Source organism: Notamacropus eugenii, chromosome 7 (assembly GCF_028372415.1).
Source record: "Notamacropus eugenii isolate mMacEug1 chromosome 7, mMacEug1.pri_v2, whole genome shotgun sequence".
NCBI lineage: Eukaryota > Metazoa > Chordata > Mammalia > Diprotodontia > Macropodidae > Notamacropus > Notamacropus eugenii.
The window spans coordinates 145,000,380-145,018,433 of NC_092878.1; the positions used below are offsets into that span (position 1 = coordinate 145,000,380).

Sequence of the window (18,054 nt, forward strand, 5' to 3'; positions counted from 1 at the left end):
TCTCCCCAAAAAAAAACCCACCCAGAAGAATCTCCACAGTCGTCACAATTGGAAACTCAGAGGAAAAGGGGTTGGCCACAAGTACTACAAGAATACCCAAGGGGGTATTCTAGAGATAAAAAATGAATTTAAATCTATGGTAAATTTTACCCAAGACTCTTTGAAAACTGGAATAAAACAAAAAGGAATAGATGACTCCAAGAAACAAAAAACATACACGCAGAGAAAAGATTAGAAGACAATATCACATATCTAATATCAAAAACAAATAACCTAGAAAAAAGGGAAAGAATCTAAGCATCATCAAACATCTTGAAAACCATGACCAAAAAAACCCATGAATACTCTATTTCAAGATATTACAAATGAAAATTTCCCAGATATACTAGAATAGAGGACAAAGTAAAAACACAAAAAGCCCAGTGATCACCTCTGAAAGGAAAACTACCAGGTATGTTATAACCAAACTCAGAACTTCCAGGTCAAAAAAAAAATACTGTACAAAGGCAGGAAAAAAAAAAGAGAGAAGGATAGTTCAAGAACCAGTGAACCAAATTCAGGAATACCTAAGACTTTGGAAGTTTTGACTGGCAACAATTAAAAATCTTAAAAAGGCAAAAGATAAAGTCAAGACTGACTTACTCAGGAAAACTGAGTATAATCCTTTAGGACTCTTTAATGGAATGAAAGACCATAAAGCATTCCTGAAAAAAAGGCTAGAGTTGAATAGGATGATAGTATGTTACCATTAAGCGTACAGAAAAAAAAAAAACACTGAAACCCAAACACCCTTAATGGATGTGGTTATACGATGAAAAAGTACTAATTGTAATGGGAGGTAAGGAAACAAGTATCTCTTCAAATATTCAGGGTCTACAAATGTCAGAGATGGAATTAAACAGCATTTTAGGTGGATTTTCTCCATTTTGATGAATTTAAGAGAGGAAAGAAAAGGAAAAAGTGGAAATGTTAGGAAAGACAGAAGGAAAAGGAGGATAGAAAATACTATTTTTCATAACTGAAGTGTGCAAAATAAGCACACGCACACATGTGCACATGCACACACACAGAGGAAGAGGTAGCAGGAGTGAGCATCACCTGAACGTCACTGTTATCACACCTGGATAAAGGTTCAATGTGCACACTCACTTGTACATGTAAACACACACACACACACACACACGCAAACTGTTGTATAGAAAAATGGAGCTGGGTATAGAAAATCATCACACTCCAAAGGGAAATAGGAAGAGACAGCATGGGTGGGATTGAGTGAAATAAGGAAGGGAATTTTCACAAATAAAAGAAACTTCACCTTTAAAAAGAAACTTCAACTATTCTACTTTAGATCCTGACAAGGTGCTTGAACAGAAAGAGAGAAAAGCATCGATCCAGGGCTGGATGAGGGGAATTCAAGAGAGGCTGAGCACCAGAAGCAGAATTTCTCCATTACAGATAATGGTCATTACATTCCTTGTCTTTCAGCCCCTTCTTCTTGGTAAAGTGGGGGAAAAGTTAAAACAGTATGACGGAGGGGAAAAAATAACAACCATAACAATAAATTTGAATGGGATGAATCCATCCATAAAATAAAACTCAATAAAAGAATAGTAAAATCTTATAATCTATTCTGCACAAGAATCATACTTGAAGCATAAAGATTCATATGAACTCAACAAGCTAGAGAAGAATTATTCATGCTGTAGGTGAACTGAAAAAAGCAGAGGCAGAAATCATGATGTCAAACAAAGCCATGGTAAAACTGACATGGTTAAAACAGGTCAATTACAAACCAAGCTAAAAGATACCCTAGAATATTAAACAATATCAGTATTTAATATATAGACACCAAATGGCATAGAACCTACATACTTAAAAGTCTGTAGAATTAGAGAGATACAGACAATACAACTATACTAAGTGGGGACCTCAATGTACTCTTTTGAAAACTAGACAAATCTAACCAAAAAAATAAGCAAAATAAAAAGTCTAATAGAATTTTAGAAAAATTAGGATACTTAGCAATGACCATGTAGGAGTAGAAGTAACTGTAATAGATTTCTGCTTTGCATAACCCCTTTACAAAAAAACATATTAAACACATCTTTTACTGACCACAACACAATAAAAATTATATTCAAGAGGGGTCATTAAAGATTCCAACCTAACTGGAGATTAATTTAAATAGTGAGTCTTTATTCCTATAGCTAGGAATTTGTGCTTATAAAATATTAGAATATTAGGTAGATTTACTTCCATAAGTTGTGTATCAAATCAGTTCCACTGATTACCATATTTCTTAACTAGTACAAAATTGTTTTAACAATTGTTGCTTTGTAGTATATGGTCTGAAATCTGACAACTGATGGAGCCCTTTAGTTCCTATTTCTTTGCATTATTTCTCAAGAGTCTTGTTGCTATTTTTTTCCACATGAATTTCATTAGTATTTTTTCTGGTTGTCTAAAGTAATCCTTTGGTAGTTTGATTGGTATGGTACTGAATAAGTAAATTAATTTAGGTACTACTGTGATTTTTATTATATTGGCTTGTCCTTCCCATGAAAAATTAATATTTTTCTAAATATTTCTGTAAATAGTTGTTTGTAGTTGCATTTTTAGAGTTCTTGTGTCTATTTAGTAATTTAAAACAGAATTTCTCTTTTTATCTTCTCCCACTGATTTTACAGATGTTATATAGAAATGCTAATGATTTGTATGGATTTATTCTATATCTTGCAAGTTTGCTCATGTCATTAATTGGGTCCATTAATTTTTAGTTAAGTTTTTAAGGTTCTTTAAGTAGGCCATCATATCACATGCCAAAAAAAAGGTGCTAATTTTGTTTTTTTACCTATTTTATTTTTAAACAATTTTCGCTTTCTTGTCTTAGTGCTACAGTTAACATTGTTTGGAGCTGCATCAAACAGAAGTGGTAACAAGGAGCATTCTAGTTTCACCACCAAATCTATTGGAAAGGACTCAAATTTATCTCCATTATAAGAATAACTCTTGGCTTAGCCATATGCTACTTGTCACTTAAAGAAAGGTACATTTATTCCTAAATTTCCTACTGTTTTTTAACAGATAGTGATGTTGGATTTTACCAAAAGCTTTTTCTGCATCTGTTAACATTTGCTGATTTTGCTAAGTTTTCCTAAATTAAACCAATCCTGCATTCCTGGTATAAATCCATTCTGGTCATACTGTATAATCTTTAGGAAAATTAGAAATCACTATGAGGGAAAAATTAGATTTAGAAAAACACTGCGTACCTCATACAAAGATAAGCTACAATTGGGTATGTGACCAACATAAAAGGTCACATAAGAGGAACAATTACCTATCAGATTTATGGAAAAAAGTTCATGCCCAAATAAAAAATAAGGAGGCTCACAGATGAAAAAAATGGATAATTTTGACTACGTAAAGCATAAAATTTAAAAGTATTTACAAATAAACAAATCCAATATATAGCTAAAATGAAAAAGCAAACAACTGGAAGAAAAATCTTTCCAACAATTTTCTTCTGATAAAGATCTGGTTTCCAAGATATACAAGGAATTGATATTCAAATGTAAAAAGGAAGAAATTCAAGTAATCAACAGCTGTAGGAAAACCACTAATAAGGGAAATACAAATTAAAACAACTGACAAAAAAAGAAAACAGCAATTGTGGGAGGGCAAACAAAAGGAAAGGCATGCTGATGCACTCTTGGCAGAGCTACAAATGGTCCAGTCATTTAAGAAAGTAATTTAGAACTATGCCTAATGATTTATAGACCCCAAAGATTAAAGAGTAAAAGCACCCATATGAACAAAAATATTTATAGCATTTTTTTTGTAAGAAAGAATGGTAAAGTGTGCCCATCAATTGTGTATTGTAATGTCTGAATAAATTATGATATATGCATATAATGAAAAAAAGGATAATTTCAGAAAAATATGAGAAGTTTCATATGAATTACAAAAAGTGAGCAGCACCAGAGAACAATTTGTACACTAACATTTAACACTGTAAGGAAAAATAACTTTGAGAGACTTAAGAACTTGATCAATTCAACAACCAACCATGACTCCAGACAACCAACGATGAAACATGCTAGGACATCTCTGGAAAAAGAGGTGAAGTTAAGAGGACGAGGGAGAAGAAAGATATCCATTTTGTCTCTTCTCCGCCTCCTCCAAAAATAAATATATAGGGGAGAGAAGAAAGCAAAGAAGATCACTGGAGCATTTTTTTTTTAATTCAAAGAAGGAAATAGAAGGAAGTTCAGAAGGAAATACAAGCAGGACAGCTTTGAAAGTTACAGGTTGAATTTATTATAGAACCAAAAAAAAAGACTAAGGTCAAAGGAACAAGCTGTACAAAGATTCACAGTCTTCTTTTTTTTTTCTATATGAAAATGTGTTATTTAGTATTTGGGATAAAAAAAACATTTAAACAAATAAAAGGAAGTAAATACCTGCTTAACCTGATTACAAATCACCTGACTCATTTCTGAAAACAATTCTCATTTTAAAGACTTAGATATTTCTAAATATCATAAACGATATTTGTCATGGACAAATACAATACATTTGGTTTTACTTGAACTAAACAGGTTTTAACAAACTCTCCTTCACATTTGACTTTTTCCTCTTGCCATCTTTCTACCCTCTTGGATCTCTCCCAGAAGACACTGTATCCCTGGCAATCTTCTCCACTACATGCTGGACCAGGAGAAGAAATCATCATGCGTACTGCTCCCTTACCGCTGTTTTCACACGTCTACTCCCCCCCCAACCTCTTAGTCACTCAGCAACCTCACTTCCTTTGATGTTTATCTCTGTCTAAAAATACTGCCCAATCTAGATCCTGGTAGCAGTTATCTGCAATCCCCAAATCATTTCCCTTCCTTTCTCCAAGGGTTCAGTGCCTCATTCATAGTCTTCTAATTCCCCAACCCCTTCCCTTGTACATGAGAACTTCAAAGTATATATTGATAGCTCCTCAAACATCCTTGCTTCCTATTCCTAGTTCAACCAACTCAGCTTCAGTGGTCTATACTCTATACCTTCACTCTGCCTAAGTCACTTAAGGGAGGTTATACTCTTGATTTCATCATCACCCATGGGTCTTCCTGCTACCACAATCAAAACTTGAGGAAGTCTTCTGACTATAACCTCCAACGGGCAGTCAAGTGGCACAGCTGATAAAGTGCTGAGCCTGGAATCAGAAGACATAAGATCAAATCTGGCCTCAAATACTTACTGCCTGAGTGAGATTGGGCAAGTCTCTCAAATTCACTGTCCTTCATTTTCCTCCTCTAAAAAATGAGGAGAATAAGCCTCTACCTCACAGAGTTGTAAAGATTAAATGAGATAATTGTAAAATGCTTTAAATGCTAACTATGTTTTCTACTATCTTTCTTGGGTTCCTCATTCTGAACCCTTATAAATGTATTCTCAGAAATCTCTCTAAAAACTCTAATTACTATGCCCAAAGGACTACAAAAATGTGCATACTCTGACCCAGCAATGTTGCTCTAGGATTGTATCCCAAAGAGATCATAAAAATGGGAAAAGGTCCCACATGTACAAAAATATTGACAGCAGCTCTTTTTGTGGTGGCCAAGAACTGGAAATTGAGGGAATGCCTTATCAACTGGGGAATGGCTGAACAAGCTGTGGTATACGAATGTAATGGAATACTATTGAGCTATAAGACATAGCGAACAGTCAGACTTCAGAAAAACCTGGAAAGACTTATACGAACTGATGCTGAGTTAAATGAGTAGGACCAGGAGAACATTATGCACAGTAACAGCCACAGTGTGTGAGGACTGTTTCTGACAGACTAAGCCCTTCACAGCAATGCAGGGACCTAAAACATGGCCAAAGGACTCTTGAGGCAAAAAGCCATCCACATCCAGAGAAAGAACTATGGAATCAGAACACAGAATGAAGCAGACTGTTTTCTCCTGTGTTAAGTTTTGTTTTGGTTTTTCTCATGATTTCTCCCATTCATTTTAATTCTTCTATGCAACATGACTAGTGTGAAAATGTGTTTAATAAGAGTTTATGTGTAGAATCCATATAAGATTGTATGTTGAGGTGCGAGCCTGGGAGCATCAACCTCACATCTTTCTCAGAAGTATAGCCTGACCAGCTATCCCCTCAGCTACCCTCCAAAATGGCATCAACTGTCCAGGATCAGTTTATCTTGAATGTCCTAAAGGAGGACCAGGTTCCCCAGAACAAGATCACTTTTGTTGGACTTGGTGCAGTTGGCATGGCATGTGCCATTAGTATCTTAACAAAGGAATTGGCTGATGAACTTGCCCTAGTTCATGTAATAGAAGACAAACTAAAGGGAGAGATGATGGATCTCCAACATGGCAGCCTTTTCCTCAAAACACCAAAGATTGTTTCTGGCAAAGACTACAGCGTGACTGCAAACTCAAAGCTGGTCATTGTTACGGCTGGGGCACGTCAACAAGAGGGAGAAAGTCATCTTAATTTGGTCCAGCGTACTGTGAATATCTTTAAATTCATCATTCCCACTGTTGTTAAATACAGCCCTAATTGCAAGCTGCTTATTGTATCCAATCCAGTGGATATTTTGACATATATGGCCTGGAAGCTAAGTGGCTCTCCTAAAAGCCAGGTTATTGGAAGTGGTTACAATCTGGATTCTGCCCATTTCCATTATCTAATAGGGGAGAGACTTGGTGTCCATTCCTCAAGTTGTCATGGAGGGGTCCTTGGGGAACATGGAGACTCCAGTGTTCCTGTGTGGAGCGGTGTGAATCTTGCCAGTGTGTCTCTAAAGAACCTTCATCCTTCTTTGGGAACTGATGCTGATGCAGAGGATTGGAAAGATGTTCATAAACAAGTGGTTGAAAGTGCTTATGAGGTAATCAAACTGAAGGGCTACACTTCCTGGGCCATTGGCTTGTCTGTGACAGATCTGGCACAAAGCATTATGAGGAATCTTAGGAGAGTGCATCCAATTTCCACCATGATTAAGGGCCTACATGGCATTAATGAGGATGTCTTCCTTAGTGTCCCATGTGTCTTGGGGCAGAATGGCATTTCAGATGTGGTGAAGGTCAACCTGAATCCAGAGGAGGAGAGCCGTTTAAAGAAGAGCACAGATACTCTTTGGGGAATCCAAAAGGAGCTACAATTTTAAAACCTTTGAATGTGCTGCCATTGAGAGAACATGAAAGGGGCTCAACCCCTCTTTTCAAATAGGCCAAATTCTTCCTCTGATTAGTGACTAAACACCAGAAATGTAAAACCTGTGAACACACTCTAGTTTCTTCCTAAAGTTAGAAATGGGGAATAGAACCCTGTCGTAGTTAGCATATGATGCTAGATATGACTTACATAGTCTCAGTGGTTGGTGTCAACCACAGCCAGTGCCCCACAGGTATATAAACTACCTGCTTAGTATGTAGGTGCTACAGGTTCCCTTAGGTCCAGAAGACAACACTCTTGGATACAAAACACCATACAGTAGTAATTCTTTACTGATGCATTGATTACTTTTGTGCTCCTCTCCCTTAGGGCACTACAGCATGACCCCATGTATCACCTTTCTAGAGGACCTGATTTTGTCTGCCTATACATATATATGTTTCATATATATATATATATATATATATATATACACACATATATCAATAGTTGTAAATTTCCATATTATATAAAAAGATCTGCATATGTACAACAATGCAACCAATTCCTCAAGTGTCAAATAAACAACAAATAACTGATAAAAAAAAAAAAGATTGTATGTTGTCTCAGGGAGGGAAGGAAGAGGGAGAAAATTTAAGACCTATGGAAGTAACTGTTGAAAACTGAAAACTAATTAATTAATTAAATTTAAAAAAAACAAACAAAAAAAAACTGCAGTTACTCCATATCTCCCTAGTTTTCTGGGCCATCCTACCTGCTCTGGCTTCACCTTCCTCAAAATCTTGACCCTATTATCAACCCAGTACAATTTTACATTGTCCTCTACCTGCTAATCCTTTGCCCCTGTACTTGCCAATTATCTTTTTCCAAACCCCAGTTCTGACTAATTACATAATCCTCCACCATTATATGCTGCTGAAAGTTTATGGAACTCATATAACTTTAGTCACACTACAAATTTCAACTGGACCCTCACTGCTGCACACCAAACGTTTTATTCTTCCCTGAGTCCTTCCTGCATTTGTTCTAAAACTTAGCAGTGTGTGTGTGTGTGTGTGTGTGTGTGTGTGTGTGTGTACGTACATACCACTCATCTACCAGCTTCAAGAGGACAGGGACTTCTCTTATCTAAGCTTCATGTCATCCTTGCTACACTGGTTACCAAAATTAAAGTCTGTGGAATGTGTTCAATCCCTCCCCCATCCACAAAGTTTTCTCAAGACTGACGTCTAGAGCAGGCTCTCCCTTTTTATAACTAGTGTTCTAATCCAAGAGTACAGCCATGGTCCCAAAATGAAGGACTCTCCAAGTCCTTATTTGTTTTTAAAAATACAAAAGAAAATGTCAGAAATTTTTTAAAAGCTAAGTTATTAAAATTCTATTGAACACCAAGAACAGAAGCTAAACATGTACATCAATCAATACGCGTTTCATTAGGCGCCTACTGCATGCCAGGAAATGTAAATACAAATCTAATGAATGAAACAATTTTTATTCTCAAGGAGTTCATATTCTACCAGGGAATGCAACATGTTCATAACATGCACACACCAAATACGTATAGAGAATATGTAAAACACCTACAAAGTGTTTAGGGAAGGAAACTAGCCGTTGTGAGGATCAGGAAAGGCTTCACCAAGGAGGTATCTGAGCTGTGTTTTCTTTACATACATTCATTTTCCATCATATGACCAATTTGTTATAAACTTTTAGTTAAAAGAACATTTTTCTGTAGCATAAAATGCATTAAGGATGTTATTTTTTACATAGTAAAGATTTTAAAATTTCATTTCCTTAGTTCCTAAGTGCTGTGAGAGAAAACAAGATATTAACATTCTGTACTTTGCGATTGTGAAATTAGAAACTTCAAGCCTAATGTGCTTTCTCATATCCTCCTATTGTGTAAGAAAGCGAACTACCACCAAAGCTTTATTAAAGTCTTAACAAGGAAGTTACTAAAATGTCAGAGCAAACCATGTAACATCAGCAGTTCTTGGCATCTTGTGATGCACTTACAGTACCCATATGACCAACTAAATGATGACCAATTAACCGTAACTGAGAAATAATTAACAAAGAAAAAACAGTACCCAAGAAAAAAAAGTCCCAAGAAAAATACCTTAATTTCTCTAGTAGCACAGACTCACAGATATACTGCTGGGACCCTCTAGCATAACGGGTATAACCTCATCATTTTATAGATAAGGATAGTGAGGCCGGGTTAAGTGTTTTACAGGTAACACCTTTAAAAGGTTAACTTTAAAATGGTCCTGGTGTTTTAAAAAGATGTTTTCCTTCAAGTTTCTTTTAAATATTCATTCCTTTACAGAATAACAGAATCTCAGGGGAGGAAGGCACCAACCCATGGAGAATCCCCTCTTCAGCATAGCTTTTCATGAAAGCTAGCCAACCATTTTACTCTAAAATCGTTCTAAGCATTGTTCTTCCCTACATCAAGACTAAACCTGCCTGTGCACCATCCACCACTCACAGATATTAGTTCTGCCCACTAGGACCAAGCAAAATCAACCTGATTCCTCTTCTATATAATGATACTTCAATGCTTGAAGCCAGCTATCATCACCTCCTCAGGCTTCTCTTATCTCTACTTATCTATCTTATCTATACTAAACATCACCAGTTCCTTCAGTGCCCTGCTCTAAATATTTCCCAGTTTTATCAATGTCTTTTTTTAAACAGTGGGGCACTCAGAACTGGACACAATTCATACCAGATATAGCCTACCTTTTTTTTAACAAGGTTAGATGTTTTTAAAATCCAATTACAAATGTCAGAGGAGAGATTTTAACCAATTCCTTTATATCTAATTTTACAATCTAACTACCTCTAGCCCTTTAAAGTGTGACCTGAGTTTCTGGCTATAACTGGTTCTCAACCAGCCAAGAAATGTCCATAAAAGGATTAAGGAGAAAGAAATAAAACTGTTTAGGGCTCTTCTCAGGTCATAATCAGCCTGTTCACACATGAGAAGCAGCATGGTGTAGTGGGTATAATGTGGAACTTGGGGTCAAAAAGAGCTGAGTTAAATTTCTGTCTCTGACACTTTCTGGCTATGTGACCATGGGAAAGTCACAACCTCCTTCCATAAAGCAGAAATAATACCAGGTACATCTGGAGCATAATGGCAGATTAGATGACTGACCAGCCTGGGAATCTATACTCCCTCTTAAGTCGTACATGTTGTATCCTTTCAGCACTCACGTCTATTTTCGTATTTCCATGCTATTTCACAGTGCCCTGAATGAAGGAGGTGCTTGCAGAACTGAAATCATGAATTTCAATTTAAATTATGGAAGACAGTAACTAACTTTGACCCAGAGATTCCCTCTAGAAGAAGCACATAGCCCTAAAGTGGTCAGTGATAAAAAAAAAAAAAAAGGTCCCACATACACCAAAATATTTACAGGAGCATTTTTTATAATCTGAGGAGTGGGAACAAAATAAATAGCCACTGATTGGAGGATGGTTAAATACACTTCTGTCCCCTCCAAAGTTTCCAAATGATCTTTTAATTACCAAAATAATGGCCTTTTCTTAATCATCATCCTTCTTGACCTTGTAATATTGATCAGCTGCTTCTCCTACAGATTCTCCCCTCTAGGTTTGGCTTTATTCTCTCTCTCTCTCTCTCTCTCTCTCTCTCTCTCTCTCTCTGTGTCTCCCTCTGTCTTTCTCTCCTTCTCTGTCTCCTTATTTGCCTCCCTCTGTCTCTCTGTCTTTCTCTGTTTTTGTGTCACTGATCTCCACTAGTTTTCCTGTCTCACTACTTCTTCTCAGTCTCTTTTGGTGGATCTTTGTTCAGATCAAAACCAACCCATCCTGGGTATTACCCAAATTTCTGGGTTCTCGTTTCTATATATACTATCTTACTTGGTTACCTGCTCAGCTCTCATTGGTTCAATTATCATCTCCAGAGAAATGCAAGTTAAAACAACTCAGAGGTACTACTTTAAACCCAGAAGAGTGGCTAAGATACAGAAAAAGAAAAAGACAAATGCTGAAGGGGATGTGGGAAATAGGTTCACTAATGCACTTTTGGTGGAGCTGTGAACTAGTCCAGCCATTGTGGAGAGGAATTTGGAACTATGCCCCAAAAGCTATTAAATTATTCAGCAATACCACTACTGGGTCTATACTCCAAAGAGACCCCCCCCCCCCCCAAAAAAAGGAAAAGGACCATATGTATAAAAATATTTATAGTAGCTCTTTTTGTTGTAGCAAAGAAAACTGAAGGGATGCCCATCCATTGGGGAATGCTGAACAGGTTAGGGCAGATAAATGGCACAGTGGGTAGAGAGCCAGGGCTGGAGTCAGGAAGACTCATCTTCCTAAGTTCAAATCTGGTTTCATCCATTTACTAGTTGTGTGACCCTATGTAAGACACTTATTCCTGTTTGCCTCAGTTTCCTCATCTGTCAAATATACTGGAGAAGGAAATGACAAACCACTCTGGTATCTTTGTCAAGAAAACCCCAAAGGGGATCATGAAAGGTCAAACATGACTGAAAAATGACTGAATGACAGACAATTTAAGGTATATGAATGTGATAGCATACTATTGTGCTATAAGAAAGGACGAGGATAGCTTCAGAAAAACTCGGTAAGACTCATGAACTGAAACCAAGTAAAGTAAGCAGAACTAGGAGAATACTGTACATAGTAACAGCAATATTATAAAGATAATCAACTATGAAAGACTTATGAGTAATTCTGATCAATACAATGGGCCACCACAATGCCGAAGGACTCACAATGAAAAATGCTATCTATCTATCTCCAGACAGAGAATTCACTGGAATTCTTCTTTCCACACCTCTCTCCCCAGGAACTTGGCTTACATGGAAAGTTGTTTTGCAGGACTTAATGCCTGCAAAAAGTTTTATATTTCTTGCTTTCTCAATGGGTGAGGGAGTTGTGGGGGGAGGGAAAAAATTTAGAACCAAAAATAAAACTGAGTAATTAAAAAAATAAATATGTCATCACTGAATAGATTTATATATTTAACCCAAACCTATCTCCTGAAGTAGAGAACCACACCACCAACTTGCCTTTTGGAATCTTACTCTATTTCCCATAGGCATCTCAAACTCCAAAATAGAATTCAGTGGCTTTCTCCTCCAAATCTCCCATCTTCCAGACTCCCTTACCAGGAGAGGGTTAAGGGAACAAGCATTTATTAGGCATCTACTATGTGTTGGCAACTGTGCCAAGTGCTTTACAAATAGTAATACACCAGTCAGGCTCGAAGCATCAATGTTGCCCTCACCTTTTCACTTCATTCATCCCATATATCCAAACTGTTGCCCAATCTTGTCATTTCCACCTTCACAACATCCGTTCCATATATCCCCCTTCTCTCCACTCACACAGCCACAAACCCAGGGCAAGCCCTCATTATCTCGAGTCTGAACTGTTTTAAGAGGCTGGCTCATCTTCCTGCCTCAAGTCTCTCTCACTATTCCAACCCATCCTCCAGTCAGCTGCTAACATGACTTTCCTAAAGACTGGTCTAATCACAGCATTCCTGCTACACCTTACACTCCATGACTCCCTATCACCTCCAGGATCAAAAAGAAAAACCCTCCCTCTGGTAATGAAATCCCTTCACAAGCTGACCCTTTCCTACCTTTCCATTTTTCTCATACTTCATTCCCTTTCATGTACTCCTAGACCCTACTCACAGCTCATCAGCCATGACACTGAGCCTCCTCACTCTTATGTACTAGCTGCCTCACCATGGCTAGAAAGCTCTCCACCTTCTACTCCCTGGAGCTACTTCCAGGCTTCCTTTCAGCTCAAATCGCAGCTTCTGTAGGAGGCCATTCCCAAACACCTTGTGTAACTCCACTACTTAACAACCATAGCAGAATCAATCAATCACATAATAAATGCTTGTGGACTGACTGAACTAGAATAGGACGACACTGCAACGAATGACGAATACAGAGAAGCTTGGGAAAATTTATATGAACTGATACAAAGTGAAGTACGAAGAACCAAGAAAACAGCATGCATCATTATTAAAACAATGTAAACTCAAAGAATAACATCAGCAAAACATAAAACATTTTGACATAACTAAATGCTGTGAAATTATAAGGATCAAAGTAAAAAACAGAGGGGCAGAGGTGGGTTGAGATATTTCTCCTTTCTTTTACTCTGTTATAAGAGACGGCTCTCTGGGAGAAGGGAAATTTCTATTGGGAAATGTAAGTCATGTAAAAAAATCAATAAAATTTTTAAAAGAAAGTACAAACTGTTCTTCTTGGCTCTTAAAGCTCTGTATCATCTGACCACACCTTGCCTAAGCAGACAGAGTCACTTTACCTGCAGGTAGAGATGGTAGTGCTTTTAAAAGATGATGGCAAAATCCTTCTACCCAAAACCATTTTCCCTGAGTCCCAGTTGTTAAAAGTAACTAAATGCCTATTTTAGCCCACACAAAGCCTCACAGAGACAAGAAAATGCTGGAAGTCACCAGTGGAAAAGGGATTAGATTTGGAGTCAAAAGACCTGAATTCAAATTCAAGCTCTATACTTACTACTTGGGTGATCTTAAAGCAAGTACCTGAACCTCTCTAGGCCTCAGTTTTCTTATTTTTAAAATGAGGAATTCGAACTAGATGGGCTCTAAGACAACTCTATAATCTTTTCATCGAGTTCATTATGTAGATCCATTTCAATTTCTTAAACTCCTTTCATTACCTATCCTCAAAAACTACTTTTCTATCTTGAATATAATACATAAACATTTGATCTAATACTTGTCCACATGATACATTCTATTTCTTCTGTAAAATGTGTCATGAAGGATAAGAATGGATTTCTGTTGCACTTCTCTACATTCTCCCTAGTTTCTGTTTCATCTCACTTCCCACCTTCCCTCAGACACTTAGAAATGGGCTGCTCACTCAAATATATTAATTTTTTTTAAAATTGCCATTTAAGACAAACTTGCTGGATCCTCAAGAAGACTACTGAGTATTTCTTATGTAGGAAACATCAAACAAAAAGGAAATGATTACTTATATGGTAGAGGAAAATGCATTATTTTATTTGGTTTCACTTGTTTGCAGATAAGCCAAATCCTTACTTACTAATAGAGCTAACTCTGCTTCATGTAAAGGAAGTTTTACTAAAATTACTACCTTGCAGCCATTATCCTTTTTCATTTCATTATAACAATAAATTCAAAAGCAAGAACCAAGATCTTATTCATCCAGACGGTGCATTTGCCTCAGTCATAACGACAGGACTCAAAACAACACAATAAACCGTATTGAAGTCCGATGTATCACAAACAAAGTTCCTCAAGAAGGTGAAGGGAAGCATCATAGTCATCCAGACTGGCTATTCAATGAGCACATAGGATTAGCAGTGGCATCCTGGAGGACATTTGGTATGCCAGCACTTGAGTGATGCTCATTGAAACTGTTTTATTAGGCTGGAAGTACACTGAGGTCTGCTGATATCATGTCACCCAAGCAATTTGAAACCAAAAAATGTCTACAATCAGCCAACATGAATTTATTAAGTGCACACTTTGTGCTAGTCAAGTCAACAAGCATTTATTTATTAAGTGAAGAGTACGTGCCAGGCACTTGTATTAATAAGCTCAAGGGAGGCAAAGAAAGGCAAAAGCCAGCCTCGGCTCCCACGGAGCTCAGTCAAACGGGGAGATAACATATAAACGACTATACAAATCAGATCCCTAGAAGATAAAATAAATATCTAGAAGACGCTTAGAAGATAGAGATAATGTCCTTGGAGGAAAAGCACGGCATTAAGGAGGCTAGAGAAAGACATCGTGTATAAGATGGGATTTTAGATAAAACCGGAAGGAAACCAGGAAGTAGTAGGAAGGAAGGCGAGCACTCCATGCAAGAGGGATGCAGAATCAGGAGATGGTGCCTGGTGCCTCATGGAAAGGAGGTCAGAATCACTGAATTCCTGAGTACAGAGAAGGGAGGAAGGGGCCAGCCAGTGAAGGGCTTTAAAAAGACAAAGAATTGTACCCTTGATGCTACAGGCAGTAGGGAGTCACTGGAATTTACTGAATGGAAAGGATAACATGATCAGACCTGTGCTTTAGGAAAATCACTTTTGTAGCTAAGTGGAAGATGGACTAAAATGAGAAAAGAACTGAGGCAAAAGGGACAAGCAGAAGGCTAGTGCAACTGTCCAGGTTTCAGGCAATGAAACAGTATGTACCAGGATAAAGACAGTGTCAGAGGAAAAAGGGGGACATATGCAAGAGATGTTGAGAAGGAAGAAATAACAGGACTTGGCAACTAACTGGAAATGGGAGAGGAGATGGGGAGACATGGGTTCCCTCAATATTTAGTTAGGAAGAGGTGAAGATTTGAGTGGAAAGACAAAGATGATCCATTTTGGATGTGTTGAGTGTAAGATGTCCATGGGGAAACCCAGTCCAAACGTCCAGTAGCAGAACAGACAGAAGACATTCTTTCAGAATACATTCAAAAGATCTTCACACAAGAGAAATTAATAACAGCTCTCATTTTTATAATGGGTTACCATTTTACAGAGCACTTCCCTCCCAACACTGCTGAAGGTGATTTATTATTTCCTTATTACGGATGAAAACAGATGCTCAATGATGTTAAGAATTTGCCTGCCATCACAAAGCAATTTTGTGCCAGTTCTATAGCTTTCTGGCTCCAAGTGCACTCCTTATCCATTACGATACAGTTCTTTCCCATCTTCCCCCCAAATAACAAACAGCATCAGCACCCAAGAATAATCAGAAAAAGTATTAGACAGAGCTTCCAACTGCATAAGTTATGCCCCAAATGCAAGCAGAATAGCAGAAGGAGAAACAGACTGAGTCAGGAGTCTGCAATTCTAGAATTGGCTCTGTCCCCAAGCAGTTGTGAGGCCTTGGACAATCTCCCTAGGCTTCAGTGTCCTCAATTATAAAGTGAGGGTTAGATTGGATGAGCTCTGAGGTCCCATTCACAATTTAAATTCTATAATGCTATAGTGACGTCAAGCTACTGACCCACAAGATGCTTTCACATATAGTATAAAACATGCTGATTTTTCCAATCACATAACACTAGACAGGGAGACCTCTTTGAAAGACAATACAGTAATGCAGATCCTTTACATTTCCCCACTTATAGAGCTCTAGACTTCCCTGCTTTATCATTTTCAAAGTCATTTCTGGAAATCCTTCCATAGCCCACCCTTAATTAGAAAAGGCCAGACAAGTCTGGTAACTGTGTAATCTACACTAAGGACACAAGAAGGCATTCCTCTAACCACTATGACCTGAGCCTAGGACTCTGTGGAAAAGGAAGCAGGAAGCAAAGAGAACATCACTTTTTTGTTAGTACTGCATGTCCAATGTGAAAACTGAAAGTCTCCTCAGCACTTGGTCTGAGTATGGATGAAGCCAAACGCTTGTCAAATAGGGAACTGATGCCTAAAAACTACTCAGATCTGGCTTAGGTCAAACACATCAACATTCGTGATATCAACATCACTGGTTAATACAAACTTGAGGTGGAATAATGCCATTATACCCATTTTTTTTTCTCTCCTCCACTTTTTCCCTTCTTATTCTCCTTTTCTCTTTGTACAATAACCAATAAGCATTTATAAAGTACCTACTATGTGCCAGGCCTTGTACTAGATAATTTGGATACAAAGTCAAAAGCAAACCGTTCCTGCCCTCAGGTGAAAGTTTATATTCCCACAAGCGAAACAGTACATTCATATTATATATACAAAGTAGATGTGAAACTGGAGAACATGGGGAAAAAGGCCCCTAGCAGATGGTAAGAATCAGGAAAGGGCTGCTGTAAAAGGGGGCACTTGAGCTGAATCCTGAAAGGAAACAAAGATTATAAGAGATGGAGTAAAGAGGGAGTGCATTCTTAGGATGAGCCCAGTCAGTGCACAGGTACAAACTGGGGGGGATGGAGTGTCATGCGTCAGAAAAGCACCAAGAAGATCAATATGGTAACACCACAGAATTCAGAAAGGGAAGCAATGATCAATAAGACTGAAAAAAAAGCAGTTTGGTATATTTAGGGATCACCTTCCCCTCCAAATAGAGTGCTCTCAGACCTGAACTTTCCAGGTCACCCTCCATTTTGCATCAGCAGCTCTGCTTAGTTCTGACTCCATGCAAAATGATGTCCCCATACCAGGTACCTGGCTGCTCATTCCATCCCCACCTCAACTACCCAGCTTCTTTTTATGGGTTGTCTTGCCCCACTAGACTGGAAGTTTCTTGAAGGTAAGGCCTATCTTTTTTTTTTGTATCCCCACTGCTTAGCACAGTACCTAGTACACAGTAGGAGTTTAATAAATGTTTACTGAATTGAAATTGTGCCCATAATTTGTAGCTTTCTTTTATATATATTCTACTTCTCTAAGCCTCTCCTTGTTATTTCTGAATACAGAAATAGTCCTTTTATAAACATTCATGAATTGCATTGAGTTAGGTTAGATCATGCAAGTATAAAAACAAAAATTAAACGAGGACACCCAGAGGGCATGGAGTTGATACAGTTCTGCCAGAGTGTATGTAAATACAATGCAACTGGGGAAGAAAGAACTTGGGAGGTCAGGGAAGGTTCTGGAGGTATCATATGAGCTTCATCTGAGAGACAGAAGTAAAGATATTTGAGGCAGCACCCATTCAAACGCACTTGGACAAGAAGAGTTGAATCTGCAGAACAGCCTTATCGCTCTTCATCTCGCTTCTTGGCCCTTTCAATGATATTCTAAGTCAAACCTATCCAAGCTAAGTTTGAAAGTTGGACACCCTGTAAGTCCATTACTCCCCTGGAGGCTCTGAACTATCACCAGCTATTAGCA

The 18,054-nt window shown here is 37.8% G+C and overlaps 1 protein-coding gene and 1 pseudogene across 8 annotated transcripts in view; one reads left to right on the plus strand and one right to left on the minus strand.

Annotated features, from left to right (window-relative positions):
* WDFY3 (WD repeat and FYVE domain containing 3) overlaps window positions 1-18,054 on the minus strand; it is a 324,335-nt gene that overhangs the window by 293,707 nt on the left and 12,574 nt on the right. The window lies entirely within an intron of this gene.
* On the plus strand, window positions 6,143-7,174 carry LOC140513343 (L-lactate dehydrogenase A chain pseudogene; annotated as a pseudogene).